Raw genomic sequence first — 18,998 nt, forward strand, 5'->3', positions numbered from 1 at the left:
ACCTATCTATTCTGAGGCTAGGAAACTGAAACTAAAAAGTTAGTATTCACCAGGTTTTACCTGCAATACTATAATTGCGAATGGATTCCTCCTTGTGGAGGGATCCCCAATTCAAGGAGACTCCTGGCCTGCCAGGAAGAGATCTTCTTTGTTACCAGCTGCAAGCCTTAGATATTCTGAGAAGGCTTTGTAGATACTGATTCCACATAGAAGATTCCAATTCTTGCTCCTCAGTGATGGGGGCTTTTGCGCATGATTGAATGGAATTTATTCTTCAACATGATATCACCAGCATGGCTTTGGCTGCACAATAGATCTCTCCAGCTATTCCAGCATGAGGACTGATCCTTAAAAATTCTGCATAAATTATTACCATGCCATTAAAGGTGAAGCGTCTCAGTTTCAGTAATTGTAATAATAGCTGCTCACTATCTTGGGTGTTTTGTAAACAAGGAAATCACTATTTTACGTATTTTCTAAAAAAAAATCATCATACTTATGGCTGAGATAACATTTGTAAGTATAGTTTGCTTATTTATATACAAATTATAATTATAAATTATAAAATCTGAACTTAGTAGGGTCTTATTTTTTTCTTGTCACAGGTCAGTTGTGATCTTTTCAAGCTTAACTAAACATAAAAGCATTCTTTTGGATTCTAGTTATCAGACAGATCATCATACTTAGGTCCCCTTGATGATTCATTAGTTTACAACCTATATTTGATTTCTCAGAGAATACTTTGGCTTAATTTTGAGGGGTCACTGGGAACAAAATAAATTCAAGACGTGTTTCCTTTTAGTTTGCACCAGTGTAGCCTATTACACTAAGCATTCAGAACCAGAGGAAAGAAAAAGGGAAATCTTGTAAGTTCATCACAAAACAGAACATTAAAAATACTACCAACAACATTTGAAAGCAAATAACCACATGTAGGGTTTCGTCATAGAGTTGTCTCCTCCTGAATTAAAATAGTCCTGTAAAACCTGAGTCAGGCCTCTGGTAAGATTTGCTAAGTGCTGCTCATGGTGCTGATGTCAGCTCACCCTGGGAAGACTACATTCATGAGTCCTTTCCCTGTAGCATTGGAGCTAACAGTGCCTTTTCTAGTCCTCTCCTCCAACCCCCTCAGATGATTCTTCTTTGTTTCTTCTAGAAGACCTACTCTCTGGTCTATAGCTAAAAGTAAAGGCCTTCATGTAAAGTGATAGGAGAAGAAACCACCTATTTGTGACAAAAATGAAAATGTGGGGTAAACTTGCTGAAGAAGGGAATGAGGAAAACTCTGGGAAAACAGTGAGGAAGCTAGAAATCAAGAAAGATAACAGAGTCCTAAAAAATAAAAAGATTAAGGCTCTAAGAAATAACAACAGTACTGAAGCCTCAGGTATGAAATGGGTTAGGAGAATTGCTGGTCAAGAATAAAGGGAAGTGAAAGAAAAAGTATGTAATGACATTGGGTCCATTGTACTTGGAAGAACCAGAGTTAGAGTTTGTGAAAACAGTTTTGGATTTGTTGGGGAAATTATTACATAAGATTAGGAAGAGTATATACTTAGGGATAACCTATAAGCATTAGGGAAATTTTAAAAATATTTTGAAAGGAGGCTATTCAATAGCAGGCAGATAGGAGTATTTCTGTTGATTGTAGCTTTTTTTTTTTTTTTTTTTTTTTTTTTTTTGAGAAAGAGAGAGCATGTGAGTGACAGGAGGGGCAGAGAGAGAACCCCAAGCAGGCTCCCTGCCTAGCTCAGAGCCCGACGTGGGGCTTGATCCCACCACCCTGAGATCATGACCTGAGCCAAAACCAAGAGTGGGATGTTTAACTGACTGAGCCACCCAGGCACCCCAGTTGTAGCTCTTTTGAACAATCCCAAAATTGTTTTTGTTTTGAGGTTTGTTCACTGTATTAATGTGAACTTGAAAATTACTGCGAAAAGGGATGAGGAAAAAGCCACATCAAAAAATCACTGTCAGGGCAGCCCCCATGGCTTAGCGGTTTAGCGCCGCCTTCAGTCCAGGGCATGACCCTGGAGACCAGGATCCAGTCCCCCATCAGGCTCCCTGCATGGAGCCTGCTTCTCCCTCTGCCTGTGTCTCTGCCTCTCTCTGTCTGTGTCTCTCGTGAATAAATAAATAAAATCTTAAAAAAAAAATCACTGTTAAATAAAGCCACGTGGACTGCTCACTCGTTTCAAGGAAACTCATTAGTTCCCAAAGTAGCTTTTAAAACCATTTTTAAAATGTTTTCTCTATCCACTCTCCACTTGGCTGTTTAGCTGTGACTAAAAGTCTGGATAAGTATCCAATTATTATTTTTCTAGGCAAAAATCAATGGGCTTGGAGCCAGTTTTAGTTTTCTAAAATGAGAACAAATTTAGAAGAACATGAAAGACAAGTTCATCTTTTTCCAAGATAATGCTTACTGGGCCCCTCAGCTCTGTGCCCAGAGAAAAGAATGAATCCCATCTCCTATCTTTTGGTTTTTTTGTAGAAACTCCACTAAGGCAGGTAACCTAGCATCTGTTCATGCCCATCTTAAGTCTATTGCCATGTTGGTACCTTTGTTCTTCTAGAAGCCCTCCTTTCACTCTGGGCTTATCCTAAATGTCACTTAACTGCCAAGATCTAACTCCAGTTATATTTCCTCTGTGAAGGCAGTTCTACCTTCAGCTTTCATGTCTCTATTTCCCTTTTACAATCCAGGGTTCAGAGGATGTTCCATAGTGCCCAGCTCTTCCAAGTAAAATGATGCTTTTAGGTCATATTAAAAGTCAGAAACTCTTACACGATAATGATGGTAACCTTATGTGATGGAAAAAATTCATAGAACGAGTGTTCCCAGTTTACCTTTTTCTGCCTAGTCAGAAGAATTGTGACTTTATTTGATCCATTTCTCTCCCTAGGCCTCCAGGTTGCCAGGTGAGTTCTTCTGGGCTTTTTCAAATCCAGGGGAAGAAAGGACAGGGTAAGAAATAAGGGCACTTAGCCTAGGTCTTGGAGGGGGAAAGTGGTGTGTCTGGAGGAATCAGAAGAGTGGATGCAAGGACCAAAAAAGTTGAAGTGTAGCTTCAGACTTAAATCTTATTTATGGTATCCAAGAAATTCTAGTAAGGTCTTAAATAATTTTACTTGGCTATATTCCTTTGAGTACAGCAAAATTTGGGGACTAACATTCATTGGTTAGAGTTTTCTAACTGCTCCATTTGGTATCAGTTCATTTTATTTATTTTTTAAAAATGTTTGTATATTTTTTAATTGGAATTCAGTTTAACAACATATAGTATAACACCCAGTGCTCATCCCATCAAGTGCCCCCCTCAGTTTATTAAGAGAATACGTGCTAACCCAAATTAAGATTGCTGTCTTGGAAGTGGGAGAGATGACATAGGATAGATTTGGGAGACAGATAGAGGTTTGATTTTCATTCTGCAATTTATGGCTGTACAACTTTGGGCCAATTGTCTAAATAATATAAGCCTTGAATATCTTATATATTTTACTTTATTATTTTGTAAAAGGAAAATAATAATAACAATGCTAATGATGATAGTACCTACCCCATGGATTAGGTGTGAGGATTGAATATTGAGGTTAAAGTGCCTAACATGATGCCTGACACCAAGCAAGTGCTCATTAATATTAACAACTATTATTACTATTACAATCAATATATGATTACTCCCTTTGGAAAGAAGAGTGATAGGAAGGGGATTAATTAGTTTAACCGAAGTGGTTCAAGAAAGGCTCTTACTTCTCATCATATTAAATTTTCATTCATTTCCTACTTTAAAAAATTACATGAAATATGCACATTCACTGTAGAAAAATCATAAAATATAAAAAAGGAAAGAAGGAAAGCCATGTAAAACACCACTTCTAAAAAATAATTCCTATTAATGTTTTGGTGTAATGCTTTTGGATTTTGTGTGTGTACTTTTTATTGACATTCACTTAAAAAACAGGATACATATAACGTTTTACAAACTGCTTCTTGCACTTAATAGGTTATGAGTATTCTTTCATGTCAATACCTATATTTTAATTTGAAATTTCTGTATAGTATTCCATTTTTTGGATGTTTCATGATTTATTTAACTAACACTGAAGGTACAGTTTTGAGCTGACCACTAATTGCGGAAACAGAGACCATTACATGAAGCTAAAGGCAGAGAGAATAGCAACTTCCCACGCTCTAATATGGGAATGAACTTTTTCAAAGGACCAGAAGAGAGCCAGTGTGAGGCCTGGATAGAAGATAATCAGAGGATCCTGAGAGAGAGAATGTTTATTATTATTTTTTCAACCAATCCAATAGCTATGGGAAGACTAGAATGAAGTCAGAGGCTGGGAAGAATGGAAACAGAGAGACCCATTTGGAGGCTTTTGCAGTCTTCCAGGAAGACAATAATGATAACTTAGATCAGGGTAGAAGCTTTGCTATTGCCATGTTGAAATTCTTAATACTTTATTGTTGAATTTGACTTTTGTAACAGAAAGTTTGAACAGTGGACTATGCACTTGAGCAGGGGAGATAAATACAGAATGTGTGTCCCTCACTGCTTGCTGTCCCATTTGCCTACAGAATTTGCAATATCCTATGAGCATAAAATTCTTGTGGGCTCACAATACATGGGAGTTCATCAAGACTCGGAGGAAGTACAAGGTAAGTATGTGACATCTAAGACTCAGTAAGCCAGGGAGCTGACAAGAAAGCTTTCTGTTTGAACCAAGCTTTCCTTTTGAACTGGAATTTCAAGTCAGAAAGAAGTTAGCAGTGATCTAAGAATCATGAACTATCAAGGAACTCTATCATATTCTCTTTTAATTGTTTTACTTCCTGGTATTAGCCAACCACTTACACCAAAAATGATGACAAAGAAGAAATGAGGAAGGTAAGCTGTCCATATTTCCTTTTCTTTCCATCCCTCCTTATTCATCAGTGAACTAAAGGTAGAGAGCATTGGTAGACTGGCCATGCATCAAGCAGTGAAATAAAAACAGCTGAGTTAGTTTTGTGCAGTGTTTCCACTATTCTGATGGTAAGAATGAGATGCATATGGGTAAACTACATACATTTGAATTGTTTTATTTAAGTGATTTTGCTTACAAGTAAAATGCTCTTATTTTGTACTTAAAACTTGCTTTGTACTATACATACATATATTACTGCTCATATACAATTTATATTTCTATACAATAAAATATGCTTTAATATAAATTAATATAAATTTTAAAATCTTTTATTTAGAATGGCACTAACTGCTATGGAGGAAAAGAGCAAGAAGGAGGGGCTGAGATTGGGATGTGAACTTCACGAAGATATTGAGCTAAGATCTGCAGGAGGTGAAGGAGCAAACCATGTGCATATCTGAGAGAACAGCATTGCAGGAACATACAGTCAGGGCTCAGAAGAGCAACCCTTAGAGCCCAGCAGAGCCCAGACGGCACAAATATCTGTGAGGCCATCACCTGAGGGAATAGCCACTAGCCTGTCTGAGAAACAGCAAGATCTGTGAGTTGGAACAGAGTGAATTGGAGGGAGCGTGGTCAAGAGGACAAGGAAAATGTGTGTCTTGACTGTAAGATCTTGGCTTTTACTTTGAGTGAGATTGGAATCACTGCAGGGCTTGGGGCAGAGTGGTGGAAGGAATGAATGAAGATATGGATTGAAGTGCCAGCTCTGGAACTTCCCAGCCATTGGTATGTTGGTATTTCTTCCAAGCTTTATTTCCTTTCCCCCTTTCCGATGGGGTTAGTGATTGTGCCTGGCTCAGAGGGCTTTGAGAATCAAATAGACACTCCGCATGAAGTGCTTAGCACACTATTTGGTCAGTGCCAAATTCTCAATAAATATTTATTATTAGTGCTGTTGTGATGGCAAGAATTCAGGAATAGTAATATTTTCTGTAGTGTGCATTTCATATTTCCCAAGAATCAGGAAAATTGATCATTTAACGTGGTTCTTACTTGGATAAGAATGACCAATATGCGTTAACCATTTAGAATTATTTGCCACTTTAAACAAGGTTACTAATTAATCCTCTCAAGTTAAAAAATAATATGTTTCAGGAAAGCAAAAATGTTAAGGCTGCCCAGGGAAAACATGCAGACTATACTACAAGGACTGCGTTGATTAGGAACCTACCTCCAATCTATTCCTACAAACAGTTCTTTCTACTGTCTTCTTTTAACCTTTATTCTTTTCTTCCAAGCTGCCCAGAGCCGGTTACTTCTGCACCTGTCAGCGCATGCTCAGTGAGGAAAAGTGCTTAAGGGTTTCCTTTCCTCTGGACTGGACTCAAGAGATGCGGGATAGGGCGCTCAATGGTTGAGCATCTACCTTCTGCTCAGGTCCTGATCCCATGGAGTCCGCATCCAGCTCTCCACAGGGAGCCTCTTCTCTATGTTTCAGCCTCTCTGTGTGTCTCTCATGAATAAATAAATAAAATCTTTTTTTAAAAAAATGAGGCCCCCAGTAGTTTTGGGAGGTTGTGGGGCCCAGTCCATAGGAGGGGAAGAGTCCCGGTCCTTGCTTCCAGGGCTGAAGGGAGGCTCTGCCACAGGGCCTCCAGGAAGTTTTCCATAAATAGCACAGAGCCTTCATTTTCTGGGCCATTCCCTTGTGGTTTATACTTCCTCAGGTAATATTTTACCAAGGATTATTTTACAGTAAGATCTGTCTTTAAGGTGCTTGGTGAGTGGAAATTATGCTGTTATTTTTGTTACTGGACTCAGGGTGGTTTTGTTCGAGAAGTCCCTGCACAGATTCAGAGAGAGGGAAACATGTGAACAACAGGGAAAGGGTAGGACAGGCTATCTGGATCATCTAGTCCAATGAGCTGGGGGACACAGGACGTGCGTGATCAACACATACAGAACCCCAAGGTGTATGGAAAAAACTTTATATACAAAGAGTCATGAGTTTTTTTAAAGATCTTATTTATTTGAGAGAGAGAGTCATCAAAAGCTGGTGGACGGACAGAAGAAGACTCCCCAGTGAGCAGGGACCCCGACCTGGAACTCCATCTGCCACTCTGGGATCATGACCCAGGCAGAAGGCAGAGCAGGACCACCCACTGGGCCACTCAGGTGCCATAGCTTAATTAATTTTTAGTGGCTCATCTTTTCCTATAAAGAGAAAGCATTTGAAAAAATATGGAGTACATAATGAGGAGGTATATTAAAACACATTAAGTTTCAATATTTTAAGTTTGTCAAAATCATGATTTATTATAATTCTATTTTTCAGGCTTTAAGACAAATATAATGAATTTAAAATAAACTACACTTATTTTGTTTTCAAATGAGAATATTGTCTTGTTTGACGTTTTCTTATAACACAGTTACAATATTAAATATTTTTAAATATCACCTTGTTGAAACATCTTTTGCAGGAATCTACACAAGCAATTAATCATTAACAAGTGTTAAAGGGCAATAATAAGTCCAGACCACTACTAAACTTTAAAAATGTAATAAAATATCACGAATCAGTTTTAGAAGATCTAAAAGCAATAGTGATTTTATAAAATACTAAACATTGCATGCTGCTTGAAACCATTTAATATGAAATATATTAAAACTTAAACCTTCAAAATATTAAAGAGCCAAGACAATGGCTACTTTTTGTAAATTAGATACATTCATTGCACACATATTTTCTCTCATTAAAGATGCAAAATTTGAAGACATTTAATTTTGTGTATGTACATTCAAAAGGTGAACTTAGGATATCCCTAATCTTATCTTTAATATAAGCCTCTTTTCTTGTATTGAAGTAGAGTTGACATACAATGAAACGTTAGTTTTAGATGCACAACATAATGATTTGACAACTCTCTACATTATGCTATCCTCACCACAAGTGTGGTGTGTGTCATCATACAAACTAATATGATACCACTGACTATATTTCCTATGCTGTACCTTTAATCTCTGTGACTTATTTATTCCATAACTGGAAGTGTGTATCTCCCACACCCCTTCACCCATTTTGCCCATCTCCCCATCCTCGTCCCCTCTGGCAAACCATCAGTTTGTTCTCTGTATTAATGGGTCTGTATCTGTTTTTTGTTTGTTTGTTCATTTGTTTTGTTTTATAGATTCCACATATCATTGAAAGTATATGAAATGTGTCTTTCTCTAACTCACTCCACTTAGCATAATCCTTTCTAAATCCATCCATGTTGTTGCAAATGGCAAGATGTCATTTTTTTATGGCTGCATAATACTCCATTGTATATATTTGAATATGTATTATATATATGATATGAATTCATTTATTACTTCTTACAGTTTTTTGGTGGAGTCTTTAGAGTTTTATTATGTATAGTATTATGTAAACCATAAATAGTGCCAGTTTTACTTTCTCCTTACCAATGTGTCTGCTTTTTACTTCTTTTACGTGTCTGATTGCTATGACTAAGACTTCCAGTACTTTTGAATACAACTGGCAAGAGTAAACATCTGTGCCTTGCTTCTGATTTTGAGAAACAGCTCTCCATTTTTTATCACTGATTATGATGTTAGCTGTGGGTTTGTCATATATGGTTTTTATTATGTTGAGGTATATTCTCTCTAAACTCGGTTTATTGAGATTTGTCTTCCTTTTTAAATAGCTGTATTGAGACATATTTAGCAGAAACTGCTCATGTTTTAAGTATGCCCATGGAGTATTTGAAATGTTTTGACATGTTAAGCCCATAAAGGCATCATCACAATTATGACCGTGAACATATGTGTCATCCCCAAAAGTTTCCTGTGCCCCTTGGTCATCTCTTCTCCTCCTTCCTACCTCCTATCCTCAGACAATCACTAGTTGGCTTTCAGCACATTTGTTGTTATTTTATACTAGCAAAATCATGTAGTATGTGCTCTTTTGGTGGGGTTTCATTCATTTAGCATAATATTTTGAAATTCAGCCATAATGTTGCATTTATGAGTACTTTGTTCCTTTTCATTTTGAAGTTGTACTCCATTGTATGAATATACCTTAATTAATTTACTTATTCACCTGTGGATAGAAATTTGAGTTGTTTCTAGTTTTGAGATCTTACAAATAAAAACTGCTACACTTTTATATATAGAATGCATTTTACATGAGTTCAGTGAAAGCAAATAACTTATTCCATGTCACTCAGCCAATAAATAGCTTGCTCTAAAAAAGGTCTTAATTTTATTTTTTATTTTTTTTATTTTTATTTTTTTTTAATTTTTATTTATTTATGATAGTCACAGAGAGAGAGAGAGAGGCAGAGACACAGGCAGAGGGAGAAGCAGGCTCCATGCACTGGGAGCCTGACGTGGGATTCGATCCCGGGTCTCCAGGATCGCGCCCTGGGCCAAAGGCAGGCGCTAAACCACTGCGCCACCCAGGGATCCCAAAAAGGTCTTAATTTTAAAACAATTTAATTGGAGTCTTTTTAGCATCTCTATTTACTTAAATTTTGAACATATGGAATACAGTTGTAAAAATTGCTTTAATGTCTTTCTCTGATAATTCTAATATTTGTATCATTTTAGATTGGTTTTGATTGTTGGCATTTTCTTTATGGGTCATATTTTCCTGCTTTGTATGGCTGGTGTGATCTTTGATTAGATGCCAGATATGAATGTTACCTTGTTGGGTTCTCAATATTTTTATATCCCAATAGTTCTTCTTGAGTTCTACTTTGAGATGTAGTTAAGTTCTGTAAAGAATTTGATCTTTTGCAATCTTGCTTTTGTGATTTGTTAGGTGGTTCGGGGTGGAAGTTGGTCAGAAGCTAATTATTCCCCACTACTTTTTTTTTTTAATAATAAATTTATTTTTATTGGTGTTCAATTTGCCAACATACAGAATAACACCCAGTGTTCATTCCGTCAAGTGCCCCCCTCAGTGTCTGTCACCCATTCACCCCCACCCCCCGTATTCCCCACTACTTGAGGAAAAACTTTCTTGAGTACTTTGCCCCATATCCCATGAATTATGAGTTTTTCCAGCCTTACTGGTAAAAATAGGCATAATTCCCAGGCAGTTTCCTCTGGTCCTTCTTCATGGTTCTTTCTTCAGTTTTAGATAGATTCCTCACATGCATGTACATAAACACTGTGCTGAGTCCTGGAGGGGGCTCTGGAGATCTCTGGAGTGCCTTTCTATGCTCTTTTCTTTGCTCTGAGAACTATAACTGTCTTGTCTTCCTCAGACCTTCTGTTTCATTGCTATAACTCAGGGAGACCACTGGGCTCTGCTTAGCTTTGCCCTCTCTGTTCCTCTGCCTGGAAACATTCTCCAGGAAGTAAAGCTTGGGCCATTGTAGGTTTTTCCTCATTTATTTACTGTGTCTTAGGGATCAGTGGCCTTGTTGCGTAATATCTAATGCTTGTGTGCCTTCTTAAAGATGCACACATGTAAGGGCACCTGGGTGGCTCAGTGGTTGAGCGTCTGCCTTCAGCTGAGGTCATGATCCCGGGGTCCTGAGATCAAGTCCCACATCAGGCTCACCTCAGGGGGCTTGCTTCTCCCTCTGCCTATGTCTCTGCCTCTTTTCTGTGTCTCTCATGAATAAATGAATAAAAGCTTTTTAAAAATGTATACATGTATATTTTGTCAATATTTTTAAGTGTTTCAAGTGTGTGTGAGGAGGGGGTGATTCCTATTCCTGTTAGTCCATATGGACAGGAAATGGGAATTTTCCTTTAATGTACAAATTTTGAAGACTTTTAATGCCTCCATTCTTGTCCATTTTGCCCTAGTTTTGTACACTCAACTCTGTTTCCTTCTCTGTGTTTTTACTTCTCAGTGGATGATCACTCTCAGAGAGAATTTATCCTTTTTTTGAGAATAGTATTTAAATATATTAACCTGGTTTTTAAATTCATTCAATATGTCAATGTTTTCCAGATTCTCCCCAGGCCACGGATGTTTCTTTATAGAACCACAGACTCTGTTCTGGAAATCTCCTCATCATTCATCTCACTGGTAGGTATCTTATTCACATAACCCCTAACGGCAATTATTGGCTTTTAAATTTCTAAAGTTAGGGAATGTGTCTGTTCATTCATAGAATTGTGTACTTTCCTCATCAGTAATGTAGTTGATCGTGATGATAACTAATTCAGAGATTTTATTGGTTGACTTAGGTGATGGATTACTTCTTGGAAAATAACTGAGATAAATGTACTTTGAAGAAGAATTATCTTTATGGTCAGTTTTTAATTTTTTCTACATGCATGTGTGGGTGAGCACACACACACACATACACACAAATTTAAATTCTTCACACATGCCTTGCTGTACTTAACAACCAATATTTAGAGCAATTTGATATTGGAGTTGATTCAATCTACCACTCTCTTACCTCTAAGCCTTTACATAGCTGTTCTCCATGTCTAAAATGACATCTCATATTTTTAAAGTTAATTCCTCATTCTTATGTATTTGTTTAAATATCACTTTCTCAACAAAACAAACATTAAAAAAAAAATCTCTAGACCTTGTCTTGATCTTCTTAGCTTCTTTCTTCTTATACAACTTGTTATTTTTTACTTAAGAGATTTTCTTTCCCAACTAGACCATGAACTCTAAGGAGGGGAGAGAAATTGACTCTTTTTAGTAATAATGTATGTATATCCAGTGCCTAGAACAGCTCATAGTGGCTGCCCAAAGAAAACATATCATACTGATTTAAATTTCCTTTAAATTTGTTGAGCTAATTAACTACCAAGGAAATATTTCTCAGCGCTTGCTTTAAAGTAGCTAAAAAGATGTGAAGACATTAAAAGACATAATGAAAACCACATGAGATTTGACATCAAGGCAAATTAGGATTTAAATTTTGGTGCCAACACCTACTAGCTGAGTCGGTTACTTGCTTTCACTGAACCTCAGTTTGTTTTCATTGAGACAATAGCTTCTTCTTAGAGTTATGACAATTACATGTGACAACTGATCTAAAAGTCTCTAGCACCATGCTTAAAATATAGTTGATGCTCCATAAATGTTAGCTTCTCTCTTCATTATTTTGCCACTTTTCTCCCCCTTCTACAGCTTTCTTTCGGTTATCTTTCCCCCCTATGGAGAATCCTGTGGGCATCATCAATAGTATCTAAAGTGAGAGATGACACAACAGGAAGGCTTGCTTTCTCCAGGTTATAGGCAGGAATTCTGAAAAACATACAATTAACAGAATCACAAAGAGTCAGAATTGGAGAACTGTGAACTGAAATGTGGGTTGGCCAGAGTCCTAAAGAAAACTGGTGAGGTGCTTTTGCAAGAAGTAGCTCAGGGTAGCTAAATTTATAGGTTTGTTGGTTCTCAGATTAATGCAGATTAATGGCTATCAACTGATATTTTTAAATACAGTCTTACTTTGAGTCTTTTTTTTTGTAAGAAATCTTTTTTTTTTTAATTTTATTTATTTATTCATGAGTGAGAGAGAGAGAGAGAGAGAGAATGGCAGAGAGAGAAGCAGGCTCCATGCAGGGAGCCCAATGCGGGACTGGATCCTGGGACTCTGAGATCACTCTCTGAGCCAAAGGCAAACACTCAACCTCTGAGCCACCCAGGTGTCCCTTACGTTGAGTATTGTTAGATAGAACTGGCAAACAAAAATGTAGGTGTTGGGACTGATTCTATATTTTCCCTCATTTCTCACAATGCTCTTATTTATATAAAGAACTTCAGGCAAGCATTAATTTCAGATGGAATTCTCACTGTGTGTTTACTGTTTTGAGGAGCTCACCTGCTTAATCTTTAGCATTAACAGTGCCTAATTCTATGATGTAAAACTGGTATTGCAGGCAAGTGGGTAGCAGACCTACAAAAGTTGTGTCCATATGTTGTGCTTCGGGGGGTGGCAGGGGGTGGTTAGGAAAGGAATGATGAACTCTAGTGTCAGACAGCTCTGATGGAAATCAGGCCATTGATATATTATGACTGTGTGTTGTTTCTTTGAGTTGATCTCTGGGATCAGTGCCAGAAAAATAAATGAGAACCAGAGACCAAATTAAATATTGCCTGATCATTATGTCAAAGACAAAAGCAGGAAGATAAAAATCTCAAAGCAAAATAGATGCAGGACAAAGGGGAAATAATGGCAGTTGTAACCTTAGTTTGGAGCTAAGAAGTGGAACAAATGAGACTGAACTTGCTGACCATCTGTTCAGAAGTAGGGGGAGCCTCACAAAGTGCCCTGGACTTGGGGTCTGGTGATGGGCTTTCACATCCTTGCTTGGCTTCTTATCAGTGCGGTGACTTAGGAAGGGTAACCTGTTGTCTCTGAATTTAAGCCTCCTCACCTGTTAAATGGAGATAATGATATTCTTCCCCCCTTTAGTTCAATATCAACATACATAACTCTGACAGCTTTACTTGCTCAGCCAACTGCCTCCCATTCTTAGCACTCATCCTCCAGCCTCCATGTCTCTCTAGGCATCCTGCCCTTGCTAGAACCCTGCCCATGACAGGCATTGCTATTTTACTTCCACAGGAAAATTCAATGCAATAGCAAGAATGCAGGATTCTTACTAAACCAGTTTAGAGTTCTAATCCATCTTCTAGTCGTGTATGACCTTCCAAAAGTCTGGGCCTCTGTTTACTCAAACTTACAGGGTTGTAGTGAGGATTAAATCATTCACAAAGTACTTCATACAAATCTGATACATAGTATGGGATAGCTGAATATGTATTATTATGGTTTTTATTATCTAAGTATACATTTTAAACATTTAAAAATATATGCACATATATATTGAGCACATGTCAAAGATTTGTTTAACTCACCAGTGAGGGAAATGGCAGGATGGTAAAGAGGACTCTGATGGAAAGAAGTCTATACTTTGGTGAAAGAGAGAATGATGAAATGGGATTGTTAAGTAACATGCAAAACTGTTAATGACTTTGGAGCCAATAAAATACTCAACTCTTAGCTTATCTGTTTTTAGTGGGCATTTGCTGTATTTATCTCCATTGGGCATAGATACTTCATAATATCCTCTAAAAGTTTTAGTACTTCAGTTTACACAGAGTCTGAGCCTAATTTATGTTAAATATTAAGTCAAACTAAACAACAGTCCGAGAGGATCAGAAGACTCAGGGCCGACTTGTTAGAAAAGGCTCTACTGTGATCATGAATGATCTGGCAGTGTCTTCTAGCTTTATTTCCAAGTTTTGGGTAATTCTTTTTGCTTTGAGTTTGGTCAATGAATCACTGGCCAGTCTGAGACCTTGCCCTTGTGGGACCTGGAATTGGGCGGTTGAGCTTAATTTTTTTCACTCTTTGAGCCTTTGGAATCAAATTAAATCAGCATAAGAATATCTTTATGTTTGAAACTCATAAGGATGTTGGGAAAGGAGGTGGGGGTGGGAGGGGAAGAAATAGGAGCCTGGAAATGAAACGGGTTTAATTTTCATTTTCACATGGGGTGTGACCTCTTTTTCTTGGGTATTTAGAAATGGGGCAGGCTTCTCATTTGCAGCAGCCATCTGCATGGAAGCACAAACAATTATGTTTATGTCTGACCAACATAGTCCTTAACCTCTGCATTAATCCTTTCCTCACTGTCCTCTTCACACCAATTTCCTGTTTGTTTTACCAATCCTTTCATTTCCCTTATTCTTTATCTTTCGCCAACCTTCCCCCACTCTTTTCCTACCTTTCCTGGATCTTTATATTTACTTCAAGTAGTTACCCCCCTGCCCCCTTTTTTTATGGCCCTTTTCTCTTGTCCTGATTGAAAGCAGAAAAGATGTTTTCTTTTCTCTCTCTCTCTGATTCATTTCTTTAGTTTGCTTTTATGATAACCCCCCCACCCAGCTGTTTTTTTTATCACTACCCAGGCATTTTGCTCCCCAGCTTCTCTTGGCCATTTTACCCATTCTTAGACCTTAGTTTTGAGGGAGGACAAAAGAAGCAAAACTCTTATGATGAATCAACATACATTTTGGAGAAGAATCTTTAAGTATCCTTTATTCTTGGATGTCTTCTTGGTCACATTTAATAAATTAAATAAATAAAAATTACTCTAAAAACTGTGAGGACTAAAAAACCAAACCAAAACAAAAAAACTATAAAGACAATGATGCTACCATAAGTTTTAAAAGAACTAGTTTTTTTCATAAGACTGTCTCATTAATATAAACATTTTCATTTCTATATTTTCCTTCTGCCTTTGTCTTCTGATGATTGCAAAAAGTATTCATCATATAGTATATATATTTTAAAAACCTCTTTGTCTAAACCATGGTATAGATGTGTGAATATATCTTGCAGGTGTAGTAAGGAGTAGTCAAAGGTTGACAATCTAAAGCATTATGACCTTTTGTGTGGGAGACAGAGACCAGCCTTCAGGAAACCGTCTATCCTCATGCAGGATGTCACAGTAATGAAATTACCTTGTTCTGAACATGTAGTGAAACTGATACAGTTCCGCCTCCACAAGTAGACAACCAGCAGTGGACTTGTTTTCTAAGTCATTTGGAGCAGAAGGACAAGCTAGTTAATAAAGGACATTCTAATACACAAAGAACGTCCATTGGGTGAATGAAAAGTGGCATGTATAGTATAGCAGTGAGACTGTGAGGTCTGAATTCAAGTCCTGCCACTTGCTGGTTGGGTACATCTTGAGTAAGCCAGTGAGGTTCTCCAGATTTTAGTTTCTTCTTTTGTCAGTGGAGACATTAATAGAAATATTAATCCCTGTTTTTGAGGATATTATATGAATATAATATCAACAAAGATATATGTTACATTCATCTTGTGAACAAGGTACAGGTTATCACAAATGCTGAGGAACTGTTACGAATCTCATCTGACCACTTATTTTTCTGTTCATCAAGAACCTTTACATAGAGGAAATGAAATTTCAAGCTTTGCTACAGATTTGTATTATAACTTTTTTTTTTCACAATCCCTTCTTACACAACTTACACAAGTAGATATCTACTGGGCAGTTATAAGTAATTAAAACAGTAACTAATTAAAAACTGTTACTGACATAGGAATAGATTGATATATCAATAAGATAGCATGAGGTTGAGAAATAATCCTACATTCATGAAAAAGTTTAGTATAGGATAAAGATAACATTTCAGATCGGTGGGCATTTGTATGAAAATATACCCTTGCACGATGTGTGAAATTTCCACATTTTCTGCCAACTTTATTTAAAGAAGGCCCCTGATTTTTGTTTTAAAATTTTACTAAATTATGAAGTATGCTGAGCTGAATCTTCTTCCCAAATTCTCAATGAAATCACATAAAAGATACTTTAAAATCAGTACATCCATAACAAGTATAGGGAAAAAAGAGTACTATAGGGAATAGAAACTTAATTTTTGCAGGATAGAAAGAAAATGAGATTAGATTAATGGACACAACCAAGAATATCTAGATGTCTTAGGAAAAGCAACAGCAAAAACAAATCCAGAAATGGAGGGGAAAATCAGAACCATTGACTCAGGAAACAAACAACTTTAGAACATTCTAATCTGGGATACCTAGGTGGCTCAGTCTGTTAAGTGTCTGCCTTTGGCTCAGATCATGATCCCAGGGTTTTGGGATGGGCTGCATCAGGCTTTCTGTTCAATGGGGAGTCTGCTTCTCCCTCTCCTTCTGCCCCTCCCCTGCTCCCTGCTTATGCTCTCTCTCTCCCTCAAATAAATAAATAAAATCTTTAAATAAAAAACATTCAAATCTATTATTATTAGAGGCATTTAGGAGAATGTTTCAGCCTTAAAATAAAAACAGGTTGCACTGAAGAAGAAAAAATAAAAAATAGTTCTTATAAAAATTACGATTGCTAAATGGTTTTAGGCTTGAAGACCAAAATATGGACCTAAAAAGATGAAGATTGTAAAAGCTCCAAAGATGTAAAGAAACGGGACAAAAAGAAGAAAATAAAATCATGAAAGAAAAATGAGAAGGCAAGAGGTCAGATGCAGAAGCTCATTAGCTATTTATAGTATTTAAAACAGTTCGATGCTCCTGGGAATAGACTGATAGATTAGTGTGACAGCATAGAGTTCAGCAATTGACCTGCATTTATATGGAAATTTAAATATGATAAAGGTGGCATTTTAAATGAGTGGGCGTTGGGGGATAAGGGTTCACTGGCCTCTGGGAGCATTGTCAAGTCTCCTGCTTCATTCCCAAATTATGTGATTAAATGCAGAAATGATGTTGATCTCCCAGAAGGTCTCATGACCAATATTTCAAATTTGTAAAATTTTAATGTTTATTTCCTTCTATCCTAAAAGTATATTTCATCTCCTAAGGAAAGAGGGAAATGAAATAGAAAGCAAAGGCAGGTCTGCTCTAGCAGGTGTGAACAGGGGAAAAAAAAAAAAACAAACAGTTTGGGGAGTGTTTCCAGTCCTGCCCACTGTTCTGCTCTGGTGAAGAAAGGCTGTCGCTCTTCTACAGAACTGCAAAAGAACAGGCACTCAGACACAACTCTCCTTCCTTTCTAGCTTTTATCTTTCTTTGAAGAGAGGATGAGTCTGGCTCCATGAATATTCCCCTGATCAACTTACATAATACTTAGAAACTCAGAGATGCAAAGTGCAAAATCAAAGAAAAGGGCAGAAGGCTGCCTCTACCATTTTGTGAGTTGAGAGCAGAGAGGAAACAGTGACTTTTTTTATTTTTTGGTCTTACTACTTCCTGCACTTTGGAAGGAGAGGTGAGAGTGTGACGCGGGGCTAGCATGACTAGATCCACTAGCTTCTCGAACTAGAGGGTGCCTTCCCATCATAGCAATTTTTAAAAATTGTGTTTAATTTGAAAATGATCTAAATATATGACTATAAGGACATTCTGAGCCATCAAACAACTTCCTGAGTCCTGCCACACAGTTTCTGTGTTCGAGTTGGCTTTTGCTCTTATAGCTTTATTGGCCTCAAGTAGAAAGAAGAGCAGGGGGGGAAAAAAAAACGTATTAGTGAAGGCGGATGGCATCAAGATGCAGGCTGTGAACAAAAGTCTCATAGTAGCTTAAATAAAGAACTATGTTGGGAACATAAAGTTCTCTCAGAGTGCATAATAGCACAGGCTGCCAAACCTGAAAGATCGTGCCCTGGCACTCAGTACCCTAGTCACAGAGTAAAGGGTGATTTTATTTCAGCGAAGTAACATCATCTGTCACATTAGATTAATAGAGTTAATTTGAATTATATTGGTTCTGTAAGGCTACAGTTGTGTGAGCATAAGAAATTTATATCCAGGCTTATGTTTGCACATATTTAAATAGCATTCCAATAAAAATAATTTAATTAGAAGTAAAAGTTAGAGTCATGAGTACCAGTGTTTTATTAGCCAGGAAACACAGCAAATGTGATCCATGTTAGCTGACCCTCGGGATTGCTCTAGGCCACAAAGGTGGTTGCACATGGTTGAGCTGGCATAGGATCAAGGGCCCATGTGACTTGGCCTCCACATTTCTTCCTGAGACAAGCCCCTCTAGGGTGTCCTCTTCAATTTCTAGCCAGTTCTTTTCCATGTTTTAATTTTCTATTCATGAATAAGTCTCTCTTTATTTGGTGTTTACTTACTGCATGCTTTCTAGCAGATGAGAGAATGAGATGTTTTGGAAGAGCAGGGCCTGAGGTTATCTCTGAGAAAAGGTCTTTAGAGCAGCCAGCTTGCAGTTAGCTCTCAACAAGGTAGCCCTAATAGAGCATGAACACCATCCCAGACAATCTAAGAAGGCTTTGAAATAATCCCAACCATCCTGTGGCAAGACTAAGTGCTCTGGTAGAAAATTATGGCCACTCTCACCCAACTGACAGTTGACAAAATAATGCCCTTTGAGCAAAGAGCTCAGGGCTCCTACAGCTCTTATGGGGTGTCAATCAGATGGAAAAATTCTGTGTATTTTGAATTAAACTGGAAAAACTATATGAATTTATGCTGAGAAAAGAACCATTTTAAGCAGGTCAAGAGCTTCTGATTGCTGGTTAGTGCATCTCCCCCCATAGTCATATTATAATTGCTGTGTTCTGAATGTGTCACCCCCCT

At 37.5% G+C, this 18,998-nt stretch overlaps 1 long non-coding RNA gene across 2 annotated transcripts in view; it reads left to right on the top strand.

Annotated features, from left to right (window-relative positions):
- Nucleotides 1-2,159: 2,159 nt before the first annotated feature.
- Nucleotides 2,160-18,998, top strand: part of LOC125753235 (uncharacterized) — a 45,868-nt gene continuing 29,029 nt past the window's right edge. The window contains exons 1-3 of one of the 2 annotated variants that reach the window (XR_007404531.1): nucleotides 2,160-4,666; nucleotides 5,252-5,703; nucleotides 10,886-10,963. This is a non-coding gene — a long non-coding RNA (uncharacterized LOC125753235). Of the gene's footprint in view, nucleotides 4,667-4,687; nucleotides 4,896-5,251; nucleotides 5,704-10,885; nucleotides 10,964-18,998 lie in introns of those variants that run through there. The other variant, XR_007404532.1, reaches the window with a different exon arrangement.

The sequence above is a fragment of the Canis lupus genome, chromosome 21 (assembly GCF_003254725.2).
Source record: "Canis lupus dingo isolate Sandy chromosome 21, ASM325472v2, whole genome shotgun sequence".
Classification (NCBI taxonomy): Eukaryota; Metazoa; Chordata; class Mammalia; order Carnivora; family Canidae; genus Canis; species Canis lupus.